This window comes from Ranitomeya variabilis, chromosome 4 (genome assembly GCF_051348905.1).
Source record: "Ranitomeya variabilis isolate aRanVar5 chromosome 4, aRanVar5.hap1, whole genome shotgun sequence".
NCBI lineage: Eukaryota > Metazoa > Chordata > Amphibia > Anura > Dendrobatidae > Ranitomeya > Ranitomeya variabilis.
The window spans coordinates 243,926,381-243,949,215 of NC_135235.1; the positions used below are offsets into that span (position 1 = coordinate 243,926,381).

A 22,835-nucleotide genomic window follows, 5' to 3' on the forward strand; every position below is an offset into this window, starting at 1 on the left:
TCCCGCCACGAATATTGACATTCAACATGTCAATGCCACGGACCCTAAGCAACGAACTATTACTATGATGAAAAGCATGGAAATGTCTTGGAATAGTTTTTAATAGAGAGGCGTCTTTCTGGGTCACGGCCGCCTCAATACCCAACACATGCTCCCTAATCCTCACTTTGAATTGTCTAGCGGTCATACCGATATAAATCAGTCCACACGGACAAGTGGCGTAATAGATTACATATCTGGAAGTGCATGTAATGCGCTTCATGATAGTGTACTCCTTGGACCCACTGGAATTAAAAAATGTGCCACACCTGTCAACATTCGGGCATGCAATACAGCGTCCACATGGGGCAGAGTCCCCCGGCGCTGGTATATCATCCAAGAATGTTCTAGGACCTTGCCCAACATAGTGGCTGTTAGTTAGAAGGTCTCTTAAATTTTTGGCCCATCTGAACGTTAGAAGAGGTCTCTTGGGGAGGAATTTACTAATGGTGGGATCGGTTTGCAAAATCGGCCAGGCTTTGGTGAGTGCTAGCCTGTGGACTAAACGTTGTAATGAACCGAAGCTGGTCACCACCATTACTTCTACCCTCACCCCGTGGTTTGTAAAGTAAGTTATTCTGGCTGGAATACTTAGCCCTATGGTAGGCTTTTTTAATACACCGTCTACTGTAACCCCGTTCAATAAACCGTGTCGATAACTCAATGGCACGTTTCTCAAAATCCGAGTCCGTTGAGCATATCCGCCACAAACGGAGGAACTGCCCAACAGGTATTGATGAGATCATGTGCCGGGGGTGACAGGATGAGGCATGTAAAACCATATTGGTAGATGTTTCTTTACGAAAAATATCAGTAAAAACCTCCCCTGCCTCATCTTTGCCAATCATCACATCCAGGAAGCTGATCTATCAATCTGTGAGTTGTACCAGGAGTACCAGCGGGGTCCACCGTCCCTTGGGCTGTTGTTTTGTATTCTGCGTTTGGCACTTTTTGTAACATCTGCTAGCCCTACCGCACACTGCTTGTCTGGTTGTGTTATTTTCTTTGTCATTATGTGTTTTAATCTACTCTTAATAAAAGTGGTTTTTATTGGATTCTAAGACTGCATTGTTTTTTCTTATCTGTACTATGTGTTGGCAGTTGTCCTTATTGTCCATGCATGGGTGGTGCATGGTTTTGATTGGATATTAAGGCACTTATATGCACCACCAATAATGCTTATTGGAATTTCTTTCCATGAACAATGTGTGCGGGTGATGCCACTGCTTCTTCCGATGTTGCGCATGCAAGCCAATCCCCTGTCCATGCTGCATCCAAACATGCCTCATGCCCTGCATCTGCAGTTGCACACAAACTCAACTACCACAATCAACAAGCACGTCCTTGTCCCAGCGCACCGTTCAGTTGTCCATACCCCAGTCCTTGGAACGCAAGTGGAAATACACAGGCAACGCCACAGTACTAAATTCACACATTTTAGGCGCTCAAAATGTTGCATTTTAGGCCCGTGTGAGACCTAAGCTTTTAGCAACCTGATGGCCGTGACCATCACAAGGTACTCGCTACCCAGAAACCACAATTTTGCCCGGTCTGCCGTCACGACATTACACAAGCAACGACATGTCCCACAACATTACCCAGGCCCTCAACAATGCTGTTATAAAGTGCACCTAACCACGGACACGTGGACAAGTGCTTGTGGGCAGGGACGGTACATCTCACTGATGGCATGCTGGGTTAGCGTAGAGGAAGCCATGACCCAGTTGGACATTGGGAGACCATGTTACAGATGTATGGAGACAGGTTGTGGAAGGCTTTGCATGTCATAGGGTTTTGATTTTGAACTGTAGCCTCTCTGCAATTGGAAGTCAGTGAAGGGCCTAGGAGAGAGGAGAGGCCGGGGAATAACCGAGCAACAGTTGGATTACTCAGGCATCAGACTTTAGGATAGATTGGAGTGGTGTAAGAGTACTAGAGGGGAGGCCAGACAGTAGAAGGTTGCAATAGTGGAGGTGGGAGATCATGAGGGCGTGCACAAACATTTTTGCAGTTTCTTGGAATGTACGGATCCTAGAACTGTTTTTGAGTTGTAGTGGGCAGGAGGAGGCTTGGATATGTATATTGAAAGAGAGGGCAGAGTCGAGGATCACCCCGAGGCCACGAACATGCGGGACTTTTTGTGCGGCATCCCGGAATTACACAGGCACGTGTCCCAAAACATTACCCGTGCACTCCAAGATGCTGTTATTGGCAAAGTCAACCTAACCACAGATACGTGGACAAGTGGTTGTAGTCAGGGACGGTACATCACATTAACAGCACGCTGGGTTAACATAGTGGAAGCCGGGACCCAGTCCGACCTTGGGATGGTGCACGTCCGACTAACCATGAGTATTGCGGGCCCTTCGTCAATCTGGGTTGCCCCCACAGTCTTCAGATCCTGCACCTTCTCCTCTTCAGCCTCCATTTCCGCAAATAGCACATCAGTCAGAAGCTGGAAGCACTGCAGCATTGTCTCAGCCAAGCGGCATTAGGCTGTGCTGAAGCTAATATGCTTAGGTGACAACTTGCACAATGATGAAGATTTGTGGACACTGGACAGCTCTGAAAGAGCAGGCCGATCTGCTGTGGCTGACACCGCTGAACCTACAGCCAGCCATGGTTGTGTGGGACAATGGCTGGAACCTGGTGTCTGCTCTGTGTCGAGGCGAGCTCACACACGTGCCATGCCTGGCCCCTGTGCTTAATCTCATTGTTAACATTTTATGAAAGCAACACGGAGGTGCCTGATCTGCTAGGAAAAGTACAAAGCTCTGCGTACACATTTTAGAAAGTCAGCTAGAGCTTCATCCGCCTTTGACGTGCTTCTGCAGCACTTGCAGCTTATGTCTCACCGACTGTTGTGTTATGTCCTCCCCATGCATTGGAACTCTACACTGCATATTTTGGAAAGGATTTGTGAGCGGAAGAGGGCAGTTGTTGACTACCAGCATCAACAAGGCCGTCGGTGTTCAGTTCTGACTTCACACATAACAGCTCAGGAGTGGACTTGGATGTCAGACATATGTACCATCCTCCAATACTTTGAGGAATTCACCAAGATGGTGAGCGGCAATGACGCCATAATTAACATCTCCATCCTGCTTCTCTGTGTTCTAATTTAATATTTATAGTTATTTATATAACGTAAACATATTTACAGTTTCAAACACAACAGTCCTAAGTAACAACGATAACAATAATACAATAATTAAACAGAAATAAAACTACCCTGCTCGTGACAGCTTAGAATCTACACTAACTTATAACGATAACAATAATTAAAACGGAAAAAAAAAAAAAGGGTGACAACTTAAAATCTACAATGAGGTGGGGGAAATAAAAACTACCGGGGAATGTATTTACAATGATGTATTTGCAATGATATTACTGAGGTTTGTCGAAAGTAGTGGAGAACTGAGGACAAGGAGGAGGGGGAGACCATGGTCAGTTGTGCTTTTGGTGAGGACACGGAAGTATCGACTGTTTGCAGTCTATGACGCATGACTGAGTTTAGGTTACGCTGCCTTTCCTGTCACCCTTGTGTTTTTTGGCTGACAGGCAATACTGATTGGTGTTCTTGACACTTCTAGACCCACGCTACAAGGAGAACTTCATATCTCTTATTCCAGAGGCAGACAGGTGTACTACAAGGTTGTAGGACCATAGGGCCCTTCTTGCTGAATTATTTAAAAAAATCCCATCTGAAAACGCTGGCAGAAGAGGTCACAGTTCGTTGGCCAAGTACAGGTGAGAGAGAACTACAATCCAGCACAGGCAGTGGAACACTGGCAAAGTTCACGGAGAGTTTTCTCAGACCCTCCCATCGCCCTGAGGCATGGTGGACTCTCACAAGGAGTGCAAAGTTTGGGAAAATGCAGAGGGAGTACCTTGCTGACCATACCAACGTCCTCTGTGCCCTTTAATTATTGTTTAGCAAAGCTGAACACAGAGTATGAACTGTCTCTACTGCAAATGTGCGCTGTTCTCACATTCAGCGCACGGTGCCTCGCTCTCTGGCGGTCATTGGGCACATTGGGCTCTCCTCGCTTTATGGCAGTTCTGCTTTTATTGGAGGAAGAAATCTTCATAATACAGAGACAGTACAACACCACCCAAGCGTTCACACTCTGCTCCTCAGACTTTCTATGTGTGCAGTGACTGCCTGTAGGCAGAAGATGAGGATGGTGGTAGTAGTAGTTGGAGCATTTAACAAAGTCATGAAACAGCCATAACAACTTGAAAGAGAAGTATTTTTAACGAGATACCACACTGTTCGATATGTGGCCTGCATTTTTTACTTTTTTAAACTAAAATAGTGTACCGAACTAGGGTAACAGACAGCAAATACTGTGTAAAAAAGGCCTATAATGTGCTAACTTGGAGCACGCACATATATGAGTCCTGTCACGGAAATTACACACTGCCAAATAGGTGGGTTTTTTAAATGCAAAATAGTGCTGTATATAATTAGTGTATCAGACAGCAAAAAAAGTGGTCCACCGGCCGAAAATGCGCTAACTTGGAGCACACAGATATATCAGGGCTGACACGGAAATACCACACTGGCGAATCTGTGGCCTTTGAATTTTTTTTTATGCGAAATAGTGCTGTATAGAATTTGAGTATCACACAGCCAAAAAATAAGTACACCGTCCTCCAATGCCCACATTTGGAGCACAGAGATATATGACAGCTGTAACGGAAATACCACACTGGAAAATCTGTGGCCTTTGAATTTTTTTATGCGAAATAGCGCTGTATAAAATTTGAGTATCACACAGCCAAAAAATAAGTACACCGGCCTCCAATTACCAAACTTGGAGCACGCAGATATATGAGGCCTTTTTCGGTGAATTTAGAACACCAAAAAAAAAAGGGGGGCACAAGGGTAGCACACACAACTATGCTTCGTATGCCTGACAAACTATAACTTTTCAACAGGCCTCAGTCTGACAGAATAGGCTGTATTTTTTTTTTTGGGGGGGGGAGATTTTTTTTTATTTTTAAAATGTACATAGACAGTAAATAAGCTGCAGCAGCAGGCAGGTATGGAGCTTTGGGAAGGATGCAGTGGGACCAATGGACGTACATACAGTGCCTGCAGGCCTTGCACTGATGTGGATATGCTGTGCCCTGCCTACCTAACGCTGCAATATTGGGACCTACAAATTAGCCCCAAAAAGGACTTTTGGTTTCGGAGGAGTTGTGGATGTAAGAGTTGCAGACCTACACTAACTCTAAAACCACGATTCTGACCCTATCTCGGCAGCAGCTCTCCTTACTCTCGCTGAAACAGTAACAGAATGCGGCGAGCAGGGTGGCGCCAGGTCTCTTATACTCGGGATAATGCTGTACGGTCTAGCCAATCACTGCACGACCACAACAAAGATGGCTGCGGCGTTTCATGGCCTGGCAGACAATCCCTGCACTGTTATTGGGTCTCTAAAGTCTGCCAAAACTGCTGGTTGGATACTGCAGTTACCGCCGAATAATACCGGAAATGCTCGCTGCTCGCCGAGTACGCTGAGTATAGCGATAGTCGGGCGAGTAACGTGTAGTGGCGAGCACGTTCGCTCATCACTAGAAAGGAGAGTGATGTGATCATGTGGAGAGGAGAGTGATGTGATCATGTAGAGAGGAGAGTGATGTGATCATGTGGAGAGGAGAGTGAAGTGATCATGTGGAGAGGTTTAGGGTTAGGGTGATCACTGATGTCACGACCAAGGGGTATAAGACCCTAAGAGCTCAGTCTTCACTAGCCTTTGACCAGGAAGCTAGCTGAGAGACGCTCTGTAATGCATCTTGATGTATCGCCCCTCCCCCCGAGCCACATGGTCTGCCATGAGCTGAAATGATATAACGAACTGTAAGTGTTTTTCAACTTTAATCCCATTTTATTTGTAATTGTACTGTACATACAATACTTGTCTGCTTTTAGAATATCTTTTTGTACTTCTGTAAACACTGCCTACCTTTTAGGAGTAAAATGTATAAAATTTCTAGCTTTGTTTCTCCTTGCTCTATAACATACTATCACATCCTCTGAGGTGAATTACGCTACTAATTTGGGTTAGCTCCGGACCCATTATTAATTGAGAAATCGGAGCTGGTGGCAGCGGATTTGTCCTGTGTGTTTGGGAGACTTTGTAACGACGGACGGCATTAATAATTATTGTTCTCGCTGAGTGGGAGTAGTTATATCGCCCTCGCTGCAGCGTGCCCATTAGCCAGTACAAAGTAAGGCAGCCTTTTTGGCGACTAATTATCCTAGGTGCAATACCCTGTCTGACCTGAGGGTAAGGGGGTGACAGAGAGCTGCAAGTTCCAAACCGGAACTGGGAAGTGGGATATAGATAAATCCCCTTCAGAAAAGAACTGGGCAACCAGTGAGCGGTGGGGATGATAAAGGTATCCTCCCTGGGATCTGTGACACTCAGCATGACATGGGGGTTCATTTAAGTACATAAATGGCTTGGCTATGAGCCTCAGTTAAGCAGTAATCCATTTCTCGCATTCTGTTGGAGTTGGAGCTTAGAAAACGCACTGGTGTGTAGCCCTATTGTTGCACATCCCAAATATGTAACTTTCATAACTATCACTAATTGGGGTCGATTTATTCCATCTGGATTAACTCTATTCTACAACAAAGAGACGAATGGCTAGCAGCAGAGAACTGGTTTTGCTAGTTTCACATTCTTGGGGGAGGGAGCAGAGTGTCTTAGAACTTCACCTTGCTGACAGGAAGAGAGGCATAGCTGCTTGGTGCTGCTGTGGGGGAAAAAAGAGGGGGATTGAATCTGCAGCGTGTGTGTGTGCCATGGAACCTTCTAGAACTATACTCAGACTATGGCATATTTATGACACCTCCCTCTTTTGGACTGGGCTACGGAGGCAGGACCTCTCGATATGCCTACATGCGCACCTCGGCAGGCTCGCCCCAGCGGGAAAGCCCATCTGCATTGCCATGCTCGCTGCCCTTTTGGGACAAATATTTTGCACCAGCTAACTGCTCAAGCAGCTCCTCGATGCGTGGCATTGGGTGTGCGTCAGAGGCTGTGATGGCGTTGATCCCCCTTTTAGTCCATGCCGAACCAGGTGGTTTGATCCTTCTTTGGCACGAAGACTACAGGTGAGGCCCACGCACTTTTGGACAGTTGAATCACCCCCTGCTGTAACATCTCTTCAATCTCCTGGCACATAACCTGCTGTACCTCGTCAGAGATCCGATAGGGTGTTCGCCATACTGGGACATGATTCCCAGTGTCCACCTCATGGACAGCTAACTCCGTCCTTCCAGGTCAGTTGGAGAACACGACTCGGAAGGGTTCCAGTGTGGTCCACAACTGCAACCGCTGGGGTTCGGACTGCAAGGTGCTTACCTCCACATTCTCGATGGACCCACCAGCCTTGGATTGGTCCAGCATGTCGAGGATGGGGTCTTCCTCCCTGTCTTCTGGCAGGTTGCAGACCGGTAGGACTCAGTCTTCACGTTCATGATGAGCCTTCATCATATTGACGTGAAAGGTCTTTCGCCTACCCCAGGCATGGTCAAGCGTGACCACATAGGTGACTGGGTTGAGCTGTTGGTGAACGATGTATGGGTCTTCCCAGGCTGCCTGAAGCTTATCCTTCGGTACGGGGACCAGAACCCACAACTTCTAACCCACTTGGTAGGTCCGCTCCCGGGCGTTCTGGTCGTGCCAGTGCTTCTGGTCAGCCTAAGCCTGCGCCATGTTGCCATGCACCAAATGCGTCAAGGTCTGCATTTTGTCACGGAAGCGCATGACATACTCCACTATGGACACTTCAGAAGGGTTCGGCTCCTCTTCCCAGGATTCCCTTACCAACCCAAGGGATTCTCGGACTCATCTGCCATACAGGAGCTCGAAGGGAGAGAACCCCGTCGAGGCCTGCGGAACCTCTCCGTTAGCGAATAGCAGGTGTGGGAGGTACCGCTTCCAGTCGCATCCTTGGGTCTCAACCAGCATGAGTAGCATCTGTTTGAGGGTACCATTGAAGCGCTCACACACATCATAGGTCTGTGGGTGATACGCACTCGATACCAGACGCTTCACCTGCATTTTCTTACAGAGAGCCTCCATTAGGTGAGACATGAATTGGGTCCCTTGGTCGGTAAGCATCTTCTTGGGAAATCCTACCTGCGAAACGATGGCCAACAGTGCATTTGCCACCATATCCGCCCTAGTTGAGGACAGAGCTATCATCAGCATTCATTCGAGGAGGTGAGTCAGGGACATAGTATGCAACCATTCTCCCCAAATCAGTCCCCAATAAAACATCAATGGGCAAGTGTCACGAAGTGACAGTCCTGGCGTGACACGACCCAACGGGTGGTCGCTCACAAAACAGCGAAACACACACAAGGGTACACCGGGGACACTTTAACAACGGTGGGACCTGCGATAGGGAACGGGGAAATGGACACCTCCTGCACTCTCCTAAGGATGTGCCCTAATCTTCCTGACGTCCCTATACAGGTTCTTTCAAACTGTTGCCGAGCTGGATACCTCAGCCCTCACTCGCCCTGCACCTATCCCTAAGTAGGGAATTGGCAGGTGAGAGCACTGGTCCCACCGCTGCACTAATACAACACAAGGTAAGGTAAGAAAAGGAAACACAAAACAACACTTAGCTTTGTCTGCTGCAATGCATCGCACAGCAGAGTAAGGCACCAAATGGCTGAATTCAACAGAAGCACCACTGAACCCAGCAAGCTCTTTCTCCAACTTGGTTGATCTCCAGAAGGACCTGTATAACCAACAGTCAGCTGATGCATCAGGTGAAATTATGAAGCATGGTAGGAGTGGTCATCACCAACTTCAGCTGACCCAGCAGCAATGCACCAGCGGCCACCGGGGGGGGGGGGGGGGGGGGTAACTGCATTAACCCCAAATGACCAGGAAGGAAAAAAGGTTTTAATCAAAGGAAAACCAGATCTGCCACAGATCCAAACATGGATCGTGACAGTACTCCCCTTTCAATGAGGGTCCTCTGGACACTCAACACCGGGCCTCAACCAAGCGAGTCCTAAAACAATGGGTGTTGTTCCCCTGAAGACGTAACACGACAGGGACTCCTCATGACGAGTCCCTATATGCAGGTGTATATTATCCATGACCTGGATCACCCACCCCTGGCTGAGTGGTACGGAGTCAATGGCCTGGATGCTTAGGGGTTTAGTTAATGTCCTACACCTCAGGCCATTGGTTTGGACAAAAAGAGCATCCACCAGATTGACACCTGCTCCACTGTCCACAAGCACCGGTATACACTCAGTTACCCCGCCAACCACTACTTCAGCTGACAGGGTACACTGAGGAGAAGAAATGGAGGAAATATACACTCCCTAGTCGCCTCCCTTCACACAACCAGGGGGACGCGGCTTCTTCGGTGGTACAGGTATTTTGTCACGAGCTGGGCAGACACCGATAGAATGACCAGTCTGCCCACAGTAAAAACATGCCCCCACACCACAGCGAACCGCAGGCAACCCTTTTTGGGAAACAACTCTTCCCACCTGCATGGGTTCGTCCGCCTGCTCTGGTGTGTCCCCCTCCCTAGCAAGGACTACCGGGGGCACTTTTGGTGTATGTCTCTCCCTCAAGCGCCTATCTACCCGGATGGCAAGGGACATAGCGGCCTCCAATGACCTGGGGGCGGCGTACTGCACCAGAGTATCTTGCAACCTTGGGGACAGACCCTGCACAAAATGGCTCTTAAGGGCAGGGTCATTCCACTGTGTATCTGTGGCCCACCTCCTGAACTCCGAGCAGTACTGCTCAGCCGGCCGACCTTCCTGCTTGATTTTATGCAGTCGGGATTCCGCCAGGGAGACGCCATCAGGATCCCCATACACAAGCACCAAAGCTGCAAAAAACTCGTCCACCGACCTTAAAGATGGATAACCGGCTGGCAGGGAGAAGGCACAGGATTGGGGATCACCCTTAAGAAGGGAAACGATGATTCCCACCCGTTGTTCCTCATTCCCTGAAGAACGAGGGCGGAGCTTGAAGTATACTTTACAGGCCTCCTTAAAAACCAAAAATGTATCTCTCCCTCCAGTGAATCTGTCAGGGAGAGATATCTTGGGTTCTGGTTGAGCCGAGGCCCAGAACCCCAACAACTGCTGCAGCTGTTGCACAACTTCACCACGCAGCACCTTAAACTCGTCGGTGAGGGTCTGAAGCAGTTGGGCAAAGGCCTGCATTTGAGCCATGGCTCACCAGAAGAAATGGGACGGTTGGTTATAATGTCACGAAGTTACAGTCCTGACGTGACACGACCCAACGGGTGGTCGCTCACAAAACGGCGAAACTCACACAAGGGCACATCGGGGACACTTAAACAACGGTCGACCCTGCGATAGGAAACGGGGAAATGGACACCTCCTGCACTCTCCTAAGGATGTGCCCTAATCTTCCTGACGTCGCTATACAGGTTCTTTCAACCTTTCGCCGAGCTGGATACCTCAGCCCTCACTCGCCCTGCACCTATTTCTAAATAGGGAATTGGCAGGTGAGAGCACTGGTCGCACCGCTGCACTAATACAACACAAGGTAAGGTAAGACAAACACCAGGGGAAAAGGAAACACAAAACAACACTTAGCTTTGTCTGCTGCAATGCACCGCATAGCAGAGTAAGGCACCAAATGGCAGAATTCCTTCCTCGCCATCACCGAAACCTGGCTCACCCCTTCTGACACAGCCTCTCCTGCTGCACTTTCATATGGTGGCTTCCACCTTTCTCACACACTCCGCCCCAGCAGCAAGCATGGTGGAGGAGTTTGTTTTCTCCTGTCAGATAACTGCTCCTTCACCTACATCCCACTGCCACCCTCTGTTACCCTCCCTTCCTTTCAGGTGCACTCTGTGCGCACCTACTCCCCCTCCAACCTCCAACTGGCTGTCATTTACTGCCCCCTGGGCTAGCCACCACCTTCTTTGACCACTTCCCCACCTGGATACTTCATTGCCTTTCTGCGGACATCCCCACTATCATCATGGGCAACTTCTATATGTCCATTCACACAACCCCTCAGCTGCCACTAAACTTCTCTCACTTCCTCCTTCGGCGTCACTCAATAGTATTCTGCAGCCACTCATAAAGATGGTCACACACTGGACCTCATCTTCACCTGCCTCTGCCCCCTATCTAACCTTTCTAACTCACCTCTTTCTGACCACAATCTACTCACATTTTCGTCCCTCTCCACTCCTTGTCTACAATCCCCACCCCACAAACTTGCACACCCTCGCAGAAATCTTAAACACCTTGATCTACACTCACTCTCTGAATCCCTCCTCCCTCTCACAGACATAAGTTCCCTACACAATGCGGATGATGCTGCCTCTCTATATAACACCACAATAGCAGTAGCTTTGGAATCTCTTGCCCCTCTCACACATACTAAAGCTCGCAAAGTCAACAGACAGCCCTGGCACACCAGCCTGACCAAAGAACTGAGGCGAGCTTCCAGGGCTGCTGAGCGGAGATGGAAAAGATCCCTCTCACCACAGCAAAACAAACCTACTTCTCATCTCTCATATCCTCCCTGTCTCACAACCCTAAACAGTTATTCAACACCTTCAATTCTCTCCTCCGTCCCCCAGCACCCCCTCCCTCCCCACTCATCTCTGCTGAAGACTTTGCCTCATTTTTCAAGCAGAAGATTGAAAACATCAGAGACAGTTTTAGTCGACAACCCCCAGAGCCCTTCCTTCCAACTACCCAGCCCTCCACCTCCAAAACCATCTTCTCCACCATTACAGAAGATCGACTCTCCACTCTACTCTCAAGATCGCATCTCACCACCTGTGCACTTGACCCGATCCCTTCCCACTTCATCCCAAACCTCGCCACAGTCTTCATCCCAACCCTAACCCATCTCGTCAACCTATCACTAACAACTGGTGTTTTCCACTCAAGCTTTAAACATGCCTCAATCACACCTATCCTCAAAAAGCCCTCTCTTGACCCATCCTCTGTATCTAGCTATTGCCCTATATCACTTCTCCCCTATGCCTCAAAACTACTGGAACAACACGTCCATCTTGAACTGTCCTCCCATCTATCTTCCTGCTCCCTCTTCGACCGCTTACAAACAGGCTTCCGGTCACACCACTCCACTGAAACTGCCCTAACTAAGGTCACCAATGACCTATTAACCACCAAGAGCAAGTGACACTACTCTATCCTCCTTCTCCTGGACCTGTCCTCTGCCTTTGACACAGTGGACCATTCCCTGTTGCTGCAGACCCTCTCATCCCTTGGCATCACAGACTTGGCCCTATCCTAGATCTCGTCATACCTAACTGACCGGACATTTAGCCTCTCCCACTCACACACCACCTCCTCACCTTGCCCCCTATCTGTCGGAGTCCCGCAAGGTTTAATTCTAGGGCCCCTGCTCTTCTCCATTTACACTTTTGGCTTGGGACAGCTCATAGAATCTCACAGTTTTCAGTATCATCTCTATGCTGACGACACACAGATCTACATCTCTGGACCAGATATCACCACCCTACTAACCAGAATCCCTCAATGTCTATCTGCTATTTCATCCTTCTTCTCCGCTAGATTTCTAAAACTTAACATGGACAAAACAGAATTCATCGTCTTTCCCCCATCTCACGCGACCCACCCATTGAACCTATCCATTACAGTAAACGGCTGCCCACTCTCCCCAGTCCCACAAGCTCGCTGTCTCGGGGGTAATCCTTGACACTGATCTCTCCTTCAAACCACATATCGAAGCCCTTTCCACTTCCTGCCGCCTTCAACTCAAAAATATTTCACGGATTCGTACATTCCTAAACCAAGAGTCTGCAAAAACCCTAGTCCATGCCCTCATCATCTCCCGCCTCGACTACTGTAACCTCCTGCTCTGTGGCCTCCCCTCTAACATTCTCGCACCCGTCCAATCTATTCTAAACTCAGCTGCCCGACTAATCCACCTGTCCCCCCGCTATTCCCTGGCCTCTCCCCTCTGTCAATCCCTTCACTGGCTCCCCATTACCCAGAGACTCCAGTACAAAAGCCTAACCATGACATACAAAGCCATCCACAACCTGTCTCCTCCATACATCTGTGACCTCGTCTCCCGGTACTTTCCTACACGCAACCTCCGATCCTCACAAGATCTCCTTCTCTACTCCCCTCTTATCTCCTCTTCCCACAGTCGCATACAAGATTTCTCTCGCGCATCACCCCTACTCTAGAACACTCTACCACAACATGTCAGACTCTCACCTTCAAAAAGAACCTGAAGACCCACCTCTCCCGACAAGCCTACAACCTGCAGTAACCACCAATCGACCAAACCACTGCACGACCAGCTCTCTGTTCTCCTACTGTATCCTCACCCATCCCTTCTAGATTGTGAGCCTTCGCGGGCAGGGACCTCTCTCCTCCTGTACCTGTTGTGACTTGTATTGTTCAATATTATTGTACTTGTTTTTATTATGTATACCCCTCCTCACATGTAAAGTCCCATAGAATAAATGGCGCTATAATAATAATTCAACAGAAACACCACTAAACCCAGCAAGCTCTTTCTCCAACTTGGTTGATCTCCAGAAGGACCTGTGTAACGGGCTCTACCGAGCTGGGGTACCTTTTTCAGTACCACCCCGTGTTTCAAGAGGTCCACTCTACTTTGGCTGGAGTCTGAATGAAGGACGCTGGCTGGAATTCCTTGATTACATGGGCGCATATAAAAGCTCACTGCTTCCCCATGTATTTCCAGTCTGACAACACTTTATTCACAGGACACAGAATATATCACACAGATCCCGAGGGCAGGCCAATTGAAAAGTGGCAGGCCAGACATACATTACAATAGCCGCAGGGGGCCAGAGCCTGCCGATATTTACTGTGGGAATTACAAAGGTGGGGGAGGTCAGAAGGGGGATATCTTGTCCCCTCTGCCCAGGGGCGCCGCCTGTGGGCTGATGCATTAGGGACATGCATCTCACATGGAACCTATTATACATACATACAGGGGTGGGATTCAGCCGGTACGACCCGGTACGGGGCAGCCGTTTTCTAAAATTTCCATCTGCCAGCGTTCCGGTTACCACGCCCCCGGTCATCGGGCCCCCCCTGGCAGTGGCGTAGGAAGGGGGGGCGGGGGGGGGCGGGCCGCCCCGGGCGGCACAATGCGGGGGGCGGCACAATGCGGGGGGCGGGTCGCCGGCGGCGCAGAATTTACCTGTTCGCATCTGGGCTTCAGAAAAATGGCCGCCGCGATCTCCATCTGCGCATGCGCGGCATCCCGCGGCCATTTTCCTGAAGCCCCGGGCAGCAGAGCACTCCACCTGCGCACGCGCGGCCTCAGGAAGATGGCCGCCCCCACCGATAAGCAGATAGAGCAGGATCGCGGTCAGGTAAGAAGAACTTTTTTTTTTTATTATTATTATTGAGAGCGGCGATCGGGGGGGGGGCAGGGCAGAAAGCTGGACACAGGGGGGCAGAAAGCTGGACACAGGGGGGCACAAAGCTGGACACTGGGGGGCACAAAGCTGGACACTGGGGGGCACAAAGCTGGACACAGGGGGGCAGAAAGCTGGACACAGGGGGGCAGAAAGCTGGACACAGGGGGGGCAGAAAGCAGGACACGGGGGCAGAAAGCTGGACACGGGGGCAGAAAGCTGGACACGGGGGCAGAAAGCTGGACACGGGGGCAGAACGCTGGACACGGGGGCAGAACGCTGGACACGGGGGCAGAACGCTGGACACTGATGCAGAACGCTGGACACGGGGGCAGAACGCTGGACACTGATGCAGAACGCTGGACACTGGGGCAGAAAGCTGGACACTGGGGCAGAAAGCTGGACACTGGGGCAGAAAGCTGGACACTGGGGCAGAAAGCTGGACACTGATGCAGAACGCTGGACACTGATGCAGAACGCTGGACACTGGGGCAGAAAGCTGGACACTGGGGCAGAAAGCTGGACACTGGGGCAGAAAGCTGGACACTGGGGCAGAAAGCTGGACACTGGGGCAGAACGCTGGACATTGGGGCAGAACGCTGGACACTGATGCAGAACGCTGGACACTGGGGCAGAAAGCTGGACACTGGCGCAGAAAGCTGGACACTGGGGCAGAAAGCTGGACACTGGGGCAGAAAGCTGGACACGGGGGCAGAACGCTGGACACGGGGGCAGAACGCTGGACACGGGGGCAGAACGCTGGACACGGGGGCAGAACGCTGGACACGGGGGCAGAACGCTGGACATTGGGGCAGAAAGCTGGACACGGGCAGAAAGCTGGACACACGGGCAGAACGCTGGACACTGATGCAGAACGCTGGACACTGGGGCAGAATGCTTGACACAGGGGCAGAATGGAGACACGGGGCAGGATGACAGACATGGCGTCATGACTGGAGACACTGGAGGCAGGATTGGAGACAGATGGGGCAGGATCATGGGGCAGGATGGATACGATGGAGACAGATGGGGCAGGATGGGAAGATCATATGGGGCAGGATAGATACTCATTAGGGCAGGATGGGAGAATATATGGCTGACGCCAGGAATGAGACACACGGGGGCCAGGATGGCGAATATTATTACCATAGGGGCTAATTAAGGGATATTATTACTGCAATGATGTATTTATTTTATTTTTTGAGTATACTGTTTTAAATGGAGGGGCGGTCCTATTACTGTGAGAGTGACACTATGTCGCCTTCTTCATGTGATGTAATGTAGAAGTTGGGAAAATTAAGTAATGTGTTCTGCAAGTGGAACTCGTGATAACTGTGTTATTTCCTGCAGAGACGAGTCCTGGCTGGATGAAGTGATGGCGGTCTGTGCGGGATGAAAGATGAAGGACTTCACCTAGAGATGTCACTGGTGAGTCAGTGTGTTACCTATACACTGACACTATACACTGTATACTATATACTGAGGTCCTGTGTATGTCACCGGTGATCACTGTATTACCTATACACAGACGCTGCATACTAAGTACAGATCTCCTGTGTATAATGGCACTTATGGTGATAGTATTGTATTTTTTTTTATTATTGATCAGTATTGTAGTATTCAGTCACTATGTGGTGGTAATATGTGGTCTGGTCATGATGTTGTGGTATTTGTTCCTTGTATTTGATATTATTCGATCACTGTGGTGGTAATATGTCATCTGGTCATGGTGTGGCGGTATTTGTGCCTTGTAGATAGTATTATAGGTCACTGTGGTGATATGGTGTCTGGTCTGTCTATTGAACTGGGCGTGGCTTATTAGTATGGGCGGGGTTATTGAAAATGGGCGTGGCCAAAATTCCGGCCGCCGCGACTTAGAGGACCTGTTGTTAAAAATTTGAATCCCACCCCTGCATACATATAACTGCACATATACATACATATAACTGCACAACATATTCTGGGTGCTGAGGAGTTCCGTAACATGTAACAACCTGTATAACCAACAGTCAGCTGATGCATCAGGTGACGTTATGAAGGATGGTGGGAGTGGTCACCACCAACATCAGCTGACCCAGCCGCAATGCAATGCAATAACACCAGCAGCCGCCGGGGGGAAAACTGCATTAACCCCAAATGACCAGAAAGGAAAAATGTTTTTAATCAAAGGAAAACCAGATCTGCCACAGATCCAAACATGGATCGTGACAGCAAGTTATCGGACAGCCCCACTTCCTTCACCCTGCTCCCGGCACTGAATCTTTATAAACCCGGGCCATTGGCAGGGTACAGCGGATGCCGCCAATCCCAGTGACAGTCAGGGTTTTCCCCAGAATGATCTCTTCAGGGGCCGCCAGTTCCGGTCGGATGAGGGTCGGTTCAGCCCCGGTGTCCTTGAGGCCTGTAGCGACATGGCCCCCCACGGTGACATGCTGCACGTTGTCACACACCCTCCCAACCGCCCCACCCATCAAAAGAACTGAAAGAACTGCTGCATTAGGCCCTGGGGCCTTGGCTGGAGGGTTCTTCTGCTTCTCCGGATGGTTGACGCTGATATGACCAGTCCGTTTGCAGGAAAAACAATGGCGAAGGTCAATGGTAGGTGTGCTGCTGTTGGCAATGAGGACAGAGCCTCTGGTGAGTTGGCTGGCAGGGGTACTGGCGTTGATTGCAGGCTTACCTCCTCTCCAGCTGGCTGTGACTAGCTTCAGCACTTCCGATCTACGGTTGGCCTCATAGGCATCGGCAATATGTGCTGCTTTAGTCACGTCTTTGGGTTCTCTGTCCATCATGAACTGTTGCACCTCAGCCAGGCAAAGATGTAAGAACTGGTCTTTGATCATCAGGTCTTGCAGTTGTGCAAAGGTGGTCACTGACAGTCCTTGGGTCCACTGGTCAAAGTGGGGCCCAAGTCCATGCGCCACATCACTGTAACTAACTACAGGTGAGGCCCACGTGCTTTTTGACCATTGAATCACCCTCAGCTGTAACATCTCATCGATCTCCTGGCGCACAACCTGCTGCACCTGGTCGGAGATTCGATAGGGTGTTCGCCGTAGTGAGGCATGACTCCCGGTGCCCACCTTGTGGACCGCTAACTCAGTCCTTCCAGGTCGGTTGGAGAACACGGCCCTTAAGCGTTCCAGCTTGGTCCGCAACTGCAACCGCTGGGGTTCGGTTAGTGAGGCGCTTACCTCCACGTCCTCAATGGACCCACCGGCCTTGGTTTGGGCCAGCATGTCCAGGAGAGGGTCTTCCTCCCCGTCTTCAGGCAGGCTGCAGACCGTTAGGACGGAATGTTCACGTTCGTGATGAGCCTTCATCATGTTCATGTGAATGGCCTTTCGCCTACCCCTAGCGTGGTCAAGCGTGACCACGTAGGTGACGGGGTTGAGCTGTTGGTGGAAGACGTACAGGCCTTCCCAGGCTGCCTGAAGCTTATCCTTTGGTATGGGGACCAGCACCCACACCTTTTGACCCATGTGATAGGTCCACTCCCGGGCGTTCTGGTCGTACCAGTACTTCTGATCAGCCTGAGCCTGCGTCATGTTGTCATGCACCAACTGCGTCAAGGTCTGCATCTTGTCACGGAAGCGCATGACATACTCCACTATGGACACTTCAGAAGGGTTCGGCACCTCTTCCCAAGATTCTCTTACCAACCCAAGGGGCCTGCGGAACCTCTCGGTAAGCGAACAGCAGGTGTGGGAGGTACCGCTCCCAGTTGCATCTTTGGGTCTCAACCAGCATGCGGAGCATCTGTTTGAGGATACCATTGAAGCGCTTACACAAGCCATTGGTCTGTGGGTGATACACACTCGCTTCACCTGCATTCTCTTACAGAGAGCCTCAATTAGGCAAGACATGAATTGGGTCCCTTGATCAGTAAGCATCTCCCTGGGAAATCCTACACGTGAAAAGATAGCCAACAATGCATCTGCCACCTTATCTGCCCTAGTTGAGGAAAGAGCCACTGCCTCTGGGTACCGGGTAGCGTAGTCTACCACAGTAAGGATGTATTGCTTTCCAGAGCTGCTGGGGATGGCCAGCGGGCCCACAATGTCCACCGCGATCCTCTGGAAAGGCTCCTCTATCACTGGCAAAGGGATCAGGGGAGCCTTAAGAGCAGGCCCCGCCTTCCCCACTCTTTGACAGGTGACACAGGAGCGGCAGTAGTTTGACACGTCTGTCCCCATCTTGGGCCAATAGAAGTGTTGAGACAGTCGGGCCATAGTTTTGCTGATCCTCAAGTGTCCAGCGAGCGGGATCTCATGGGCAATGCCCAACAACTCACTCCGGAATTGCTGCGGGACGACCAGCTGTCATTCCCTCAACTGCTCCTTTTGCGATTTTCCGGGTACTGCCTCACGGTACAACCTCCCTCGTTCCCAGAACACCTTCTCCTTATCAGTCATGGAGGTGGGCGTCTCGGCAAGTTGTCTCAAGTTTTCTAGGCTCGCATCTGTTCGCAGAGCGGCCTGAAACTCCTGGCTAGGGGAACCCAGAAGCAACGTCAGGGTCCCATCCCCACCGGAACCCTCTGGGACCTGCTCTGGGTCCATCTCTGTTTCAGCGATGACTGAGGAGGGTTTGGAAAGCAGACCGTTATCTGCATTCCAGGCACTCTGACTGCGGGTGACAGCAGCTACGTAGGCTGTGTCCCCGGGGATTTCCACAGACCCATCAGCCGGCGCTGCTATGGGCTCTACCTCCCCATCCACCCCCATTACCTCAAGAGCAGTGCTACTTATGGGCCAGTTATCTTCCTTAGTGGCACTGGTCAGTTGCATGGCATCACCTTCCTCATGGTCCCCATGCACCTCCCCATTTTCTTGAGCACCGATGCTTGCTCCTGTTAGGGGTTCCTCAGCCATCCCACCCCGCGGAGTGACGTGCCTGAGCACTCCTGCACCTGTGGACACATCAACCTTGGCGGAAAAATGGTAATCAGGTTCAGTTGGCACATTTACATCATTTTTAGCATCATCATTACTAGATAAAGCATGGTCCGGTAACACATGCGATTTCCCTTTATCATCATTCGATCGGGGAGGAGAGTCAGGGACATAGTATGCAACCATCCTCCCCAAATCAGTCCCCAATAAAACATCAATGGTCAAGTTATCAGACAGCCCCACTTCCTTCACCCCTCTCCCGGCACCCCAATCTATATAAACCCAGGCCATTGGCAGGGGACAGCGGGTGCCCCCAATCCCAGTGACAGTCAGGGTTTTCCCCGGAATGATCTCTTCAGGGGCCGCCAGTTTGGGTCGGATGAGGGTTCGTTCAGCCCCGGTGTCCTTGAGGCCTGTAGTGACATGGCCCCCCACTCTGACTTGCTGCACGTTGAACCGCCCCACCCACCAAGAGAACTGCTGCATTAGGCCCTGGGGCCTTGGCTGGGGGGTTCCTCTGCTTATCTGGACAATAGGGACTGATATGACCAGTCCGTTTGCAAACAAAACACTGTCGGTTGGTGGTAGGTCTGGTGCTGTTGGCAACAGGGACAGGGCCTCTGTTGTGTTGGCTGGCAGGGGCACTGGCGTTGTTTGCAGGCTTACCCCCTCTCCAGCTGGCAGTGACTGGCTTCTGCACTTTCGATTTACGGTTTGCCTCATAGGCATCGGCAGTCTGCGCTGCTTTCGAAACATCTTTGGGCTCTCTGTCCATCACGAACTGTCGCACCTCAGCTGGGCAAAGAGGTAAGAACTGGTCTTTGATCATCAGGTCTCGCAGCTGTGCAAAGGTTGTCACTGACAGTCCTTGGGTCCACTGGTCAAAGTGGGTCCCGAGTCCATGCGCCACATTGCTGTAACGGTCATTGGAGGTTCCGGAACTTTCTATGGTAAACCTCAGGTGTAAGCTGGTACTTGGTTATCAGGGCCTGCTTGATGGCCTCATACTCACCATCTTGCTCGAGGGAGAGCAGCAAACGCCTCCAGAGCTTTGCCTTTTAGCCCTGGGGTCAGGTATCGGGCCCATTCTTCTGTAGGCAGCTGGTATTGTCTGCAGGCTTTCTCAAAGGCCCGCAGAAAAGTGTCCAAGTCCCCGTCCTTTTCCATCACAGGAAAGTGCTCGGGCCGGTTCTTCGGTATCTGAGCACTGTTGGGCTCACGGCTCCAGGTGGTGGAGGACATCCCCCTGCTGCCGGACCATCTCCAGTTCATATTCTCGCTGGGCTTGGCGCTCGGCTCTCTCAGCCTCCCGCTCGGCTCGGGCCTCCTGACGGTACTGCTGGATCAGCTGCAGACGTCCCTCACAGTCGTCAGCGGGGAGTTGTTCCAAGGCCGTCAGCAGGTGGGGGTCCAATTCACCCTGGTTGCTAGTGGGGCCGGCATTCAGTGGTTGAGCTCGGCTGCAGCACCACCTCTGTTTTGGCCGAGTTCTGCGCCCATTGGGCTCTGGCCGTTTTCCCGTTGCAGCAGAACCGCGACCGGTTTTTGTTCATGATGTCGATCCGCCACACCCCGCAGAGGGCAATAAGAGCGTCCTTCTTAAAGGGAACCTGTCACCCCCATCATCGAAGGTGAGCTAAGCCCACCGGCATCAGGGGCTTACCTACAGCATTCTGTAATGCTGTAGATAAGCCCCCGATGTAACCTGAAAGATGAGAAAAAGAGGTTAGATTATACTCACCTGGGCAGCCGGTCCGATCCGATGGGTGTCGCGGTCCGGTCCAGGGCCTCCCATCTTCATAGGATGACGTCCTCTTCTTCACGCTGCGGCTCCGGCTCCGGCGTACTTTGTCTGCAATGTTGAGGGCAGAGCAAAGTACTGCAGTGCGCAGGTGCTGGGCTTCTCTGACCTTTCCCGCAGCGTGAAGACAAGAAGAGGACGTCATCGTAAGAAGATGGGAGGCCCCGGACCAGATCGCGATGCCCATCGGACCGAACCACAGCGGGACCACTCCTGGGTGAGTATGATCTTACCTCTTTTTCTCATCTTTCAGGATACATCGGGGGCTTATCTACAGCATTCTGTAATGCTGTAGATAAGCCCTTGATTCCGGTTGGCTTAGCTCACCTTCGATTTTGGGGGTGACAGGTTCCCTTTAAGCTGCTTATACCACTCTTCTCCCATCGCAGCCATGGTTGCCAAATAAAAGATAGGAAAGAAAAACGAAGAGAAGGGTAGGGGATAATCACCAGTACATACAATTGTCTCAGGACTAATACACACTGAGTTCGTTCTCCAAACGTATTTGTGCAGAGTCCTCGCAAGAACTTTGCAAGTTTTAGTGAGAGGAATGATTGCTCAAACCAGATCACTAATGCTCTATGATACCACCGCTCTGCCACCAAAATGTCACGATTCCCACCGTGCTGCCACCAATATGTCACGGATCGGGGGTGACCTTTGGCCAGCACATTGCTATCACATGTGCAGGGGGGCTTATCTTAGTTATCCCTCCACTGCTACAATGTGATGAAAACACAAACAAGGCTATCAATTTACCGCAGGGGTTTATTTTAGTTATCCCACTGCTGCTACAACATATCACGAACAGCTGGGCTTTATGTATATCCCGCTTTCCAGTTCCGCTTCGGAACTTGCAGCTCTCTGGCACCCCCCTTACCCTCAGGTCAGTCAGGGAACTAGACCTGGGATAATTAGTCGCCGGACGGGCCGCTTCACTGTGGACTGGGTGGCAGGCACACTGCAGTGAGGGAATTATAAATGCTCAGGCCGCAGCCAGACAATAGCTTATAAAACCCTGTTCCATCACTGCCAGCTGTACCAGCTAGCCCAGAACACACTTCGCTGCCACCAGCTTAGATTTCTCACAGAGAGGGGTTCAAAGCCAACCCAATTTAGTAGCGTAATTAACTTCGGAACCTTAGGGTACGTTTTAGAGCAAGGGAACGAAACTAGTAAATATTATAACTTTTACGCCATAAAAAGATTAGGCAGTGTTTATAAAAGGTATATCAAGATTTTACAATATGAGACAATTTAAAGTATGTACAGCAATTATAAAAAAAACACTGATTAAAGAAAGATAAAACTCACATTTGCTTAGATCATGTCAGCTAACCATGCTGGTAGGCAGAGCCAAATATCCCAGTACATCAGGAGGTCTTTATGTAGTGAAATCCCAGGCAAGAATGAAGGCTGGGTTGAGTGCAGTAACTTATACCTGCAGGCTTGTGACATCACTAAAGAGGCTGGTTTGCCTGTGCCCTCCCCTAGCTGCCAGGGTGCACATTTTAGTACGAAAATTTATAAAACTCCTAGATGTGCTTGCGAACCTAGCAGAATCGTGGCACACACATCCCTCATCTTAGAGCGAAATTAGCTTTCTTTTTAATCCAAATGTGATCTAACTATCCCACACGGTTCAA

At 50.5% G+C, this 22,835-nt stretch overlaps 1 protein-coding gene across 5 annotated transcripts in view; it reads left to right on the forward strand.

Annotated features, from left to right (window-relative positions):
• LRRC4B (leucine rich repeat containing 4B) overlaps positions 1-22,835 on the forward strand; it is a 289,691-nt gene that overhangs the window by 240,578 nt on the left and 26,278 nt on the right. Inside the window, exon 1 of one of the 5 annotated variants that reach the window (XM_077249343.1) lies at positions 15,678-15,921. The exons of the other annotated variants lie outside the window; for them this stretch is intronic. The gene's annotated coding sequence lies outside the window, so the exon portion shown is untranslated. Of the gene's footprint in view, positions 1-15,677; positions 15,922-22,835 lie in introns of those variants that run through there. 5 annotated transcript variants of the gene reach the window in all.